The sequence below is a fragment of the Acipenser ruthenus genome, chromosome 2, assembly GCF_902713425.1.
Source record: "Acipenser ruthenus chromosome 2, fAciRut3.2 maternal haplotype, whole genome shotgun sequence".
Taxonomy (NCBI): domain Eukaryota; kingdom Metazoa; phylum Chordata; class Actinopteri; order Acipenseriformes; family Acipenseridae; genus Acipenser; species Acipenser ruthenus.
Window position 1 is genome coordinate 49,520,787 of NC_081190.1, and position 12,195 is coordinate 49,532,981.

A 12,195-nucleotide genomic window follows, 5' to 3' on the forward strand; every position below is an offset into this window, starting at 1 on the left:
CGAAGCAAAGCGAAAAGGAATATATAATGTAAACACAAAATATATCCTAAAATAATACAAATACACAATAATAATAATAATAACTGAAATAAACTCGGAGAAGGGGATAAACCAGCTTCTCAAGCCTAAGCTTAGTGAGTACAATCAGTTAAAATAGCTCTAAGTCCTACCGCTACTGATGCTGAAGGCAAAAGAGGAAGTGACTCTCCGCGCGCTGCGTATAGTAAGCTCCCAAGGGGGCGGGCTTACACGGCAGCCTGCGCGGAGGCCTATCGGCAGCTTTGACATAAAGCTCAGCCAATCCCTACTGCCTGACGGCAATGTCCCATACCTTGATGGTTATTTTCGACTTGAAAGGGAACTTCAGTTATTCGAGATTTATTTATTTTTCAATACCTTTTCTGTATTTATAGATATATCTTTATAAACAAGGCATGTTATATCCAACAATCCAGTGGTAATTTTTGTAGAAAAAAAGCACAAAACTGTATTTGCAAATTAAGAACATTTGGAAGTTAAAAATAATGAGCTAATACTGTATATATATATTTTTTTAAAGTAATGTTTATACAATACAGTATTAAGAAGAAAACTATTAAGAAAATGTTGCTCTTATACAGTAAATTAAGAAACAATAACAACTAACAAATGTAGATCCTGTACATAGTATATGTATAAGCAAAATAGAAAATGTAATAATACAGAAACAGTTTTCAAGCAAGTGTGATTTTTTTTCTGGCAATTCTGAAAAGGCAAGAATTTTTTTTGTCATCATGTCATCTTGTGCAGTTTGAGGTTCTGGCTTTGCTGTCTGTGCGAAATCTCTTATAATGTACAGTAAGAAACACCCTTCACACAGAATGCTAAATTATTATAAATTACAAAAATAAAGATTTTATTATGAATGTATTTTAAGCGAAAAATATATATTTTTCATTACTGTAATATTAAACCTCTCCTCTGGTATTTTGAAATGGTTTGGTCCAGGATTTGTAGGCTACTTTGTTTATTTACTGCATTTGTTAAAAACAAAAATGCAGCCGGTGAAATTTACAACTTGCTTGCATTTCTGTTTCTACAGTTTCATCTGGGTTGTTCATTGAAATTTAAAGAAAGGCCAAAGTTAACAATATTATAATTATTATTTTTTTAAATGCAGTACTGAGTGTGATTAAAATACCTTGGCTACTTCATTCCCTTAGTGTCGGATTTACAGTTGGCAGAAACAGCACTGACTGCAGCAGCAAATAGGAACGGATTTAGCTAGTTTTAAGCTTGCAGCTTTCTGTATTTATACTTTATTATACAATTGTCAAACAAACACAACATTTTTATAGAAGGTTTCTTATTGAGAGTGGATTGACTGTACGTAATAAACACATACAATACTTGTGAATTCGATAGTTGTACTTAATATCCGAGGAGTATGCGACAGCAGAGTATGTTTTAAGCAGTGTGTTTTGATAGTAAATCGCTACTTTGGGTCCTTGTTCCATAGTTTATACATTATATCCCAGGTACGTTATAGGCAAGTTCCACTGTATACATATATTAATCTATTTATGAATTTTCCTTCCTACCCATTACTGACAATACTCACTTATGCTATACTTTTACACACACTGGTATGCGAGTGTCATTCTATACTATCCCAAGTGGGGACCTGTGTCGCTCCATGCTATCTAAGTGGGGACTATAATGTGGGGGCTATTTATATTAAGGATTATGAACCTGGTGAACTTTTATATTGATAGAACCTTGAAAACACAGTTTGCAGCCTAATTACTACAACTATTTTATACCAGTTACCTACAATGTACTTGCATAGTGTACTTATATTGCACAAACACACACAGCCGTGTGTGAGTGTCGTTTCACACTATACAAGAGGGGACTTCAAATTAGCTCAGTATTAATAATTATGAATCTACTTATTAATTTTCATTCATGTCTGTTATTAACAACTCTAAATTGTAACTCTTTGCTCTAGATTACAGTATGCTTGTAAATTATTATGAGATTTAAATACTTTTAAAAGATAATTTGTGAATTTAAAAAAATATCAGTTAAATGGAATACACATTTTCAATATTGTTTCCGTTAAACTAATTATAACCATAAGATTATTTCGATGAAAGATTTTCATTAACTGCTAATTTTTTTTTTATCATACTTTAATATCTAAATTATAATATTTACATAACATATCGTTTTAAAATACATTAATTTAATTATATGTGCCTATATACAAAATAATCAAAATGGAGAAAGAAATTCATATTTTGAAACCTGAAAGATATACATTTAATATAAAAAACAGTGTGAGCATCGTTCTGCACTATTCAAGTGGGGACTTGTGTCACTTGTCAGGATAGAAGGGAAAATGAATGGAGCAAAGTACAGAGAAGTCCTTGAGGAAAATCTGCTGCCCTCTGCAAGAAAGCTGAAACTGGGACGGAAGTTCACCTTTCAGCATGACAACGACCCAAAGCACACAGCCAAATCTACACTTGAGTGGCTAAGGAACAAAAAGGTAAATGTCCTTGAGTGGCCCAGTCAGAGAACACAGAATAATAAAGTGGAGCGAAGCATCAAAAAAAGGCGCCAAGTTAGAAGCAACAATTGTGTGACTCTTGGGCCCCAGCACCTTTCCAATTGTGCCTATTTGCTTGATGCTTGACAAGATTGGCCTAATAGCTTCTCCTAACTTGGACTTTTGTGTTTTGATATCACCCCTTTACGGGAACTGTAACTTTCTGATTTTCCATCTGTGAATTCCCTTCAGTTTCCACCTGTCTTTCAGGTTGTTTACCAAACTCCCAGTCTGAACAGGCTAGCTCCTGATTACCTTTCTCAATTATTTTGTTCACATGTGTTTCTCAGGTTTCTATGTTACTGGACCTAACAATAGTTTAACTACACCTTGGTTCCACTTTTCTTCCCCACAGTAATTTCTTACCAGTACTCTCTGACCTGGGAAGAAACTTTATTGTGTTTTTTTTCATATTCCCCTAATTTCTTAGTTTCCAATTTGCTGGCTCAGGTCTAATCAGTGACAATCTGCTGCAAACATATATTTTTTGGAAAAGATATGATGGTGTTTTAAAAAGAAAAAGAAATACTTCTTTTTTTTTAATGGGCCGGGAGTAAGCCACTATGTATATTGGTTGGAATTTATTTTCTTATTTTGACATCTACTTTTTTATATGTATTTTAGAAATACGTTTGATAGAATTAGGTTGTAGTTGTTAGTTATTATACATTGTTAGTTATTATACATGTATACCATGTATGTAACACTTTGTTGTATATTTATTAAGCTTTTAAAATTACAATAGAACTCCCAAACCCAATACACAATTTGTTTATAATTAATTGTTAGATTAGATTAGATTAATTGTTAGGTGAATTAATCTAATCACGCATTTTCTCTTGTACACTTTGCTCGCTTCTGCGATAAATAAACTCAACATGATTAGGAGTAGCCACTGGACACTTACAGTATTATAAAAACATTATATATGCACACAAACGTGTGAAGGTGAAAGTGTACATAAAGTCTGGGGGAGTCTGACAACATTACAAATATGTTTAGGCAAAATCCATGTCAATGATCTCGATCACATTCCTAGTGGATCTGTGTGTCCTTGTACACCTGTTCTTTGTTCTTGTGTGGATTAGACACAGGTGTTAAAGCCAAGGACACATTGCAATTCTGCAATCACCTAAGGAAACTTTATTGTAATGTCTAATATGCCGTTTTCTATACCAAGATTTCATTATTTACTCTTAGGTTTTATTATAATTCAAATAAAATCTACACTAAAGGTCAGCTGTTATAATGTACATATGCAGAATTCAGATAGGCTACAGTTGCATTGATCATTTCTTGGTAGTAACATTACACTGGGTGAAAATAACGGTATATCATTTTAGCAATACAACAAACGTTCCGTAATGTTACAAATGGTCAAAACAAGTGAATAAATCTCATTCATAACCACAAGTATAGAAAATATTTTCATAACTACAAATACGAATGATCTAGGTAGTCTGTAAGAAATTAACTCTGGTCCTGTACACTCTCTCTCTCTGTATTGTCTGCGTCACAGCCATGGTCTGTTAAATATCTGTTTCAAGGTGAGTTATATACTCTTTCGTTAATTAAAATCCTCCTTTTCCCAGTGCAAATGAACTCCTGATAAATTATAACAATTAACACAAATTCCCACGTAAAGAAAATAAATAGTTGCAAGAAACACTGTTCGTTAATATATTAACATTATTTCATAAATCAACATAATTTTGGAAACTGCCAAAATCAATGCTAGAATGCAATCATTTACGACCTTTTGAAAATCCTGCTTTTAAACTTTGTCAGTAACATGGTTTTGCTACCCAGTTAAAGTAAAGTGCTTTACTTTCATAACAGGGGATCTGTTTTAGTTTCTCTGGCTATGTCCTGAGCTGAAAGAAGTAATTAATCCAATAACACCTTGTAAACTGGAATGAACTAAAACTGCACTGGATGACAGCTGTCTCTGTGCTTTTTCAAAAGCTTATCTACAGACAGCTGACCACTCCCATGATCTCCCCTTTACTAGCAATTGTGTCATGGGCCTAATCAATGTAGATAGATTGGGAATTAATTTTCCATAGTAATTTAGTAAAGTCAAGAAAGACCTCAATTCAGTGACATTTTGTGGGGTTGGAGCCTTAGCTATGGCTTCTGTTTTCTCTGCAAGTTGACTGATACCTTCACTATTTATTTTGTTTCCATGGCATGTGACACTGTCTTGTAAAACCACACACTTGTTTACATGCATACCCACACCTGCTAACCTTTGTAACACAGTTGCCAGGATTCTTAAATGTGCTTCATCTGTATTTCCAGTAATTAGTATATCATCCAAGTAACATATAGTACCTTCTAGACCCTGCAGTACCTGGTCTATTATTCTCTGAAACACTGTTGGCGTGCTAGCCACACTATAAAGCAACCTATTATACCTGACCGGTCCCTTGTGCATATTAATTGTCAAATATTCTTTAGACTTCTCAGCGATTGCTACCAGTGGATAAGCTTGAAACAAGTCCAACGGTCTTCCACCAGTTATCTTGGGGTTTTGGAATCAGATATTGGTCCACATCTAACCAAGAATTTATTGTGACCTTATAGTCCTCACATATTCTAACTCCACCATTTGACGCTGCCCACTCGCTGTATGCTACAGGCTAAATTATTCTCTTCCGCTTTAGCAATTTCAATTGCTGATTAACAGCCTCTTTAAGCGCATATGGTATGCATCTCACGTTGCAAAAATGTAGTACTGCTTTATCAGACTGTGGATGGCTAGTGGTATGATGGTAAGGAACTTCACACAAGTCTTTTGAGAGTTAAGCACACAGGTGCACGTTTACAGTGAGGATATTTACAGAAGTTGGGGAGACTGCAACCAGTCAAGTCCCTTGGCAAATTTCAGTCAGGACCCTTTTCTGCCTGCCACACATCCCACCCACCAGAGTGGAGCAGAAGCAACACTCGGCAGACTCTAGCTCCACCAATTTATGCCCCCCAGGAAAAAAAAAATCTGTTTAGATGCTGTTTGCCTGCTCTATGTTTAACCCAAAAGCCAAAGGGCTGCAACGCCAGATACCACCGTTTTAAAAGGGGCATGATCCGTCACAAGCAGCAAAGGTCACCCCGGGAGATAATACCATAATGTTTCTGCAGTCCATTTCACCACTAAATATTCTTTTTCAAATACTGAGTATCTCATATCTCTATGTAAGAGTTTACGGCTGATAAATTAATACTGGGTGTTCGATTCCTTCTTTCTCCTGAGACAGAACTGCCCCCACACTAGCCTCTGCCGCATTAGTGTGAAGGGTGAACTGTTGAGTAAAATCCAGACGTATAAGAGCCTGGTCCACTGTACCCAATTCGGAGCATTTTTTATCATTAAATCTGTGAGGGGCAAAGCCAATGTAGAAAATGTTGGGATGAATCTTCTGTAATAACCAGCTAGTCCCAACACAGATCATACCTGAGCATTGGTTGCAGGAACCGGTTCATCCAATAAAGCCTGGACATTGGAGGCATCCAGTTTCCACAATCGTTTCCCAAAATATATTCTAGGTATTTTGTTTTGTTTCTTACAATTGTGCACTTGGCCAAATTGGCTAGGAGCCTGGCCTCTCTCAGCAACTGTGGAGTGGCAGATAATCTATCAAGATGCACCTCCCAGGTAGAGCTGTAAACCACCATGTCATCATGTACGCTGACGCAAAGCTTGATGAGGGCACAGCACTTGATCCATTAGTCGCTGAAAGGTAGCCGGGGACCCATATAATCCAAACTGCATAACACGAAACTGGAAGAGACCCTTGGGGGTTGAGAAGCCTGTTTTCTCACAGGAGGAGTGGGTCAGCGGAATTTGCCAATATCCCTTTGTTAAATTGAAGGTCGAGATAAACCGTGCCATTCCAAGTCGGTGTAAAAGTTCTACACCTGAGGCATGGGGTATGCATCAAACTTGGAGTTTACCTTCCGAAAGTCAACACAGAAGCGCATGATTTTGTCCGGCTTGGGCTCAATAACTGTTTTATCATCCCCTGTACCTCTTTCTGGATGGCCGCACTTTGGCTTTCTGGGATACAATATGGTCTCTCCCTAGGAGGCACTTTTTTACACAGAGAATTGTGAGGGTATGGGACCAACTCCCCAGTAATGTTGTTGAAGCTGACACCCTGGGATCCTTCAAGAAGCTGCTTGATGAGATTCTGGGATCAATAAGCTACTAACAACCAAACGAGCAAGATGGGCTGAATGGCCTCCTCTCGTTTGTAAACTTTCTTATGTTCTTATGTAGTCGAAAACTGGACGCTCAGTCATTTCAATACATCATTGTAAAAACTGTCTCGTCAGGTAAAAAAAAATAATAATAAAATACCTGTACATATTTAATATTAATAATTAGGCAGATCAAATTAAATACAAGTAGGGGCTCCCGAGTGGCGCATCCGGTAAAGGCGCTCCGCGTGGAGTGCAGGATGCACTCTATAGCCTGAATGTCACCGGTTCGAGTCCAGGCTATTCCACAGCCGACCGTGGACAGGAGCTCCCAAGGGGCAGCGCACAATTGGCCGAGCGTCGCCCGGGGGGAGGGAGGGTTAGGTCGGCCAGGATGTCCTCGGCTCACCGACCCCTGTAGTCTGGCCGGGCGCCTGCGGGCTTGCCTGTAAGCTGCCCGAGAGCTGCATTGTCCTCCGACCCTATAGCTCTTGGGTGACTGCATGCTGAGTCCGCAGTGTGAAGAAAATCGGTCGGCTGACGGAACACGCTTCAGAGGACAGTGTGTGTTTGTCTTTGCCCTCCCGAGTCAGCACAGGGCTGGTAGCGGTGAGCTGAGCTTAAAAAAAATAATTGGTAATTCCAAATTGGGAGAAAATAATAAAAATAATTGGCAATGACTAAATTTATTAAAAAAAAAAAAAAAAAATTAAATACAAGTATAACTTACCTGGCAGTTTGTAATTGGTTGCGTTGATTTTCAGCTTTTCGGCCTCTTTGTTTTTGTGTTTCGGAGTTTTGAAGTAATACTATAGTATATTGTTTTCCTCGACTGCCATACTTTCTCCGTCTCACAAAGAAGGCGGTATGCTTTGCCTGCACAGTGCAGCTTTTGAATATGTTTCCCAACAAAAACCCCATCTATTTCTGTGTTCCACCGATTCTTAACACTTTTGTCAATATCTTTTATATTGACATCATGGTCACGCTCCTCGGCATTCATGCAAATCATGAAATAGCGGGAGCAAAGAGAAAGCATATACAATGCAGCCTTGTGACAGGGCTGAATAATTTTTCAGCAGGTAATCAACCATTGTGTAACACATGGTTACACTATGTGCTTGTGTAAGTGGTAAACCGATGCATGGCAAAAAAAAAAAAAAAATCTCTGGATTAAAAAAATAAAAGACAATTCTAAAAAATGACTTAGACGTCACAAAAATCGGAAATCCCTAGACTGTCAGAAAAAGCAGAAATCCGCTGAAACGCAGAGAATTCTCATGTATGAATACCACTTGTGTATGCTACTGGATATACTTAGATACGTGATTTTGTTTTGTAGTTCAGTCTATATTTAATAAGGGGCTGCGGTATCTCATAGCATGCACTTTCAAGAAGCTGCACCCAGACATTTAACGAAGACCTGTAGTCAAAACAGCGTGTTTATTTTAACATACCAAACAGTGCTTACCTTGAATTCCAACTTCCTCACTTAAATTTTCCCATAATTTCTTTGTGTTCTTTACTACACTGCTTTAATCAGATGTTCCCCATCTTGCCTGTGATATTTGGAGCGCAAATGAGCATAAGAAGAAGGTTGCAAAAAACTTTGCGTTTGATGTTATTGTTTGTTTTCCTTCAGGATTATGTTTGTGAAAACATTTTTGCAGTTTTGAGGGTCACCTGTTACAGCAAGAGCAGGGACACGAGACTTAGGGGTGGTGTTGGAAGGGGACTTATGATTGGTTGGATTGTTTAAAATGTTGCACACGTATGCAAATGCTGGGCTATAAAATAGTTTGGTTTTAGCAGCCCAGAGACGACCTTTGGGATGCAGCGGGAGCTTAGGACACTCTGTGGAACAGTAGAGAATTCCAGTGCCCGAGATTTATTTATTTATTTATTTTCCTTATTTAGCATGTATACACGCATTTAAAGTATTATGGATTTTTTTGTTACTGCATCTTGTAAACCGCTTTGTGATGATGGTCCATTATGAAAGACACTATATAAAATAAAGATTGATTGATTGATTGATTTGTTTGTGTGACTTTTATTTTATACAAGTGTTTTCTGTTTACCTGTCTTTTATTTTGTGCCTGAGTTCGACTCTGTTGGCTATTCAACAGTAATTTCGGTCTCCAGTCTTCCAATAGCTGGTTTACTACACTATTATTCTGTAACTTTATTTTTGTTTTTCAATATCATGCTGTCATGTGTCTTGTTCCCCTTGCACTTTGCAACCTGGCACTGGCGTTGCTTGAGTTTTGCAGGGCAGTCACCAACTTCTGCTGTAGGGTCTGCTACACACTTTGTAATTTGTACTTTTCTGACATCTGCCAACTGAAGTTCCTCTGCAAGCTGCAATATGTAATTTCACCTACTGATCATCTTGCCTGTGGCTTCCTTGTAAAGGATCCAGGAATTGATGGCTGCTAGATCCAGGATGTTGTAGAACAGCTGCGAGATCCAGCTTTCACAGAGTACTTCCGAGTCATCTGGTCAACTATATCAACTCTAAACTTTGTGGAATTATAAAACTGTACAGTCACCGGGATCGTCTTTGCATCACTCCCGATGGCAATGGAAAGATGAAGCGTCCTCAGCAAAATGAATGTTTTTCTTGGCTTGCACTTGTAGACTGTTAGAGTGCAGCCAGAGTATTTCAGCAGACTACTAGAGTAGCGCTCTGTGTTCAGGTCCAGTGCTGATGGCGGAAGTTCTCTCCTGATACTGTTTACTGTGCCGACAAGACTTGTCTTCTTGCCCTGCAACTATTTAGCCAATTTCAGTGACATGAACAAGTTGTCAGTAGTAACGTTCCTGCCTTTTCCTATGTAAGGTTGCATTAGGCGAAGAACCACACTTTCACCTATGTTGTTGGACAGTCTCATCCTTGCCCAAGTAGGGGAAACCATTTACAATATATTTTAACTCAACATCTGCTGCAAGCCTAAACTTGATGCCAAATTTGTCTGGTTTGTTGGCCATATACTGCGTCCACCGACACCTTGCTTTATTGGGAAAAAGTTGCTTGTCAACTGTGATGTTCTCTCCCGGTTTGTAGCAGAGAATGCTGTTGTCAATAAACCGGTTCCATACCTCCGATGCCGTTATGAAGATGCTAGCTTCTGGTTGTCTTCAAGTCAAATCGCAGAAACAGCATGATTTCAGAAAATATGTTTCGTCCCATGGTTTCTTGAAAAAATGCTGGCCCCCACTTGTTGGACCACAAGTTTTCCACTGACAGGTTTCTAGCTCCAAATGCGCCACGAGCATACAGTAGTGCGATGAACGCATCCAATTCCTCCAAAGAGATTGACCAAGAGTCAATCTGCAATTTCTGCTACTTCGTTCTCAGTATTACTGTCACTATCACTAACCTCATTGTGAACAGAGTAAGTTTCATCACTGTCTTGGTCTGATGCATTTTCATGTCCAGATTCGTCTTCCAGTAACTCATGAAAGTACTGCAAGACTTGCTGTACAATCCTACATTGTGTTGTTCTATTCATTTTAATTAGAAAATAATTATTTTTACAACTGCTGATAAATAAATCATGTATGAAAAAGTCTCCTGTTGTAGCTATTCAAAATAAGCATGAAGCTTTCAAGCTCAGCAGCTCGATTATGTGATCGATCTCACGTGCACTAAGCTAAACCCACTGTTTTTACTATGACTGTCAAAATGACATCCCCGGTAGTTCTAGTGTAATACATATATTTAGGAAAAGTCCAAAAAGACATCTAGCTGCCATTAGTGAAGAAAAATGCATTTAAAAATCGCGATCAGTCAAATACCGCTCCATATGGCCAGTCTTCGGGGGGAGAATTTGTCATGTGCTTAGTGGTGTCATTGCCCATGTCATTGATGTCATATGTGATGTCAAGTGTGACAGGAAACATACACATAAGGGTGCAGAGTTAAGATTGCGTGGCTACCTTAACTTGCAATTTCCTAACCTTTTGGACATTTGCAAACAAACCTTAACATTACTTTAACGAAGTTTTTGCCATTGAATGAATATATATATATATATATATATATATATATATATATATATATATATATATATATTCATTTATATATAGGGCAGCTTAACATTACTTTAACGAAGTTTTTGCCATTGAATGAATATATATATATATATATATATATATATATATATATATATATATATATATATATATATATATTCATTTATATATAGGGCAGCTGGCTCTTTGAGCTAATATATATATATTATATATATATATATATATATATATATATATATATATATATATATAATGTTTATGCTTATGTTTCAAAGTGTATATAATGCACATAAGCTATATATATGTATTGGCTGTAAATATTTAAAAGAGGTACACTTTCATTTGTTGCTACATCAACTTGTGGAGTCCCTATTGGAGATGTCAGTCATGGTACTGCACCCAGGGTTTAGCTTCACAGACAAGGTCAGAAATAAAATGGATACAATTAATTAAATGGATAAGAACATAAGAAAGGTTACACATGAGAGGAGGCCATTCATTCATCTTGCTCCTAGAACCTCATCAAGCAGCTTCTTGAAGGATCCCACGGTGTCAACGGTGTTAGAATTTTGAATGCTTGAATCAGATCACCACATAGTCTTCTTTATTCAGACTGAATAGATTCAATTCATTTAGCCTGTCTGCATATGACATGCCTTTTAAACCCGGGATAATTCTGGTCGGTGTTCTTTGCACTCTTTCTAGAGCAACAATATCCTTTTTGTAGCGAGGTGACCAGAACTCAACACAATATTCTAGATGAGGCCTTACTAATGCATTGCAAAGTTTTAACATTACTTCCCTTGATTTAAATTCAAGACTTTTCACTATATATCCGAGCGTTTTGTTGGTCTTTTTATAGCTCCCCCACATTGTCTAGATCAGGGGTGTCAAACTCCAGTCCTCAAGGGCCGCAGGGTCTTCTGGTTTTCATTCCAACTTAAGCTCTCAATTAACATAATTGATCTAATTATTTGTTGAATTTGACATATTTAATATTTTTCAAGGTCTTTTACAGTTGATGGTTTTAAAAATGCACTTGATTCAATGTACACTGTTAGACACAATCTCCCTTTCCTAAAACCATGCTGACTGTCTCCCAGGATACTGTTACCATATAGGTAATTCTCCAGTTTAGATCTTATTATAGTTTCCATAAGTTTACATACAGTATAATAGAAGTCAGGCTTATTGGTCTATAGTTACCTGGTTCGGTTTTGTCTCCCTTTTTGTGCATCAGTGTTACGTTTGCAATTCTCCAGTCTATCAGTACAACCTCTGTCTCAAGAGACTGTTGTATGATCTTAATTAGCGGTTTGTAAATAACTTCTTTCATTTCTTTGAGTACTATTGGGAGGATCTCA

General features: G+C 37.5%; 1 protein-coding gene across 2 annotated transcripts in view; it reads left to right on the forward strand.

Moving 5' to 3' along the window:
* The window catches only part of LOC117408401 (netrin receptor UNC5C-like), a 379,281-nt gene that overhangs the window by 168,177 nt on the left and 198,909 nt on the right, over nucleotides 1-12,195 (forward strand). The window lies entirely within an intron of this gene.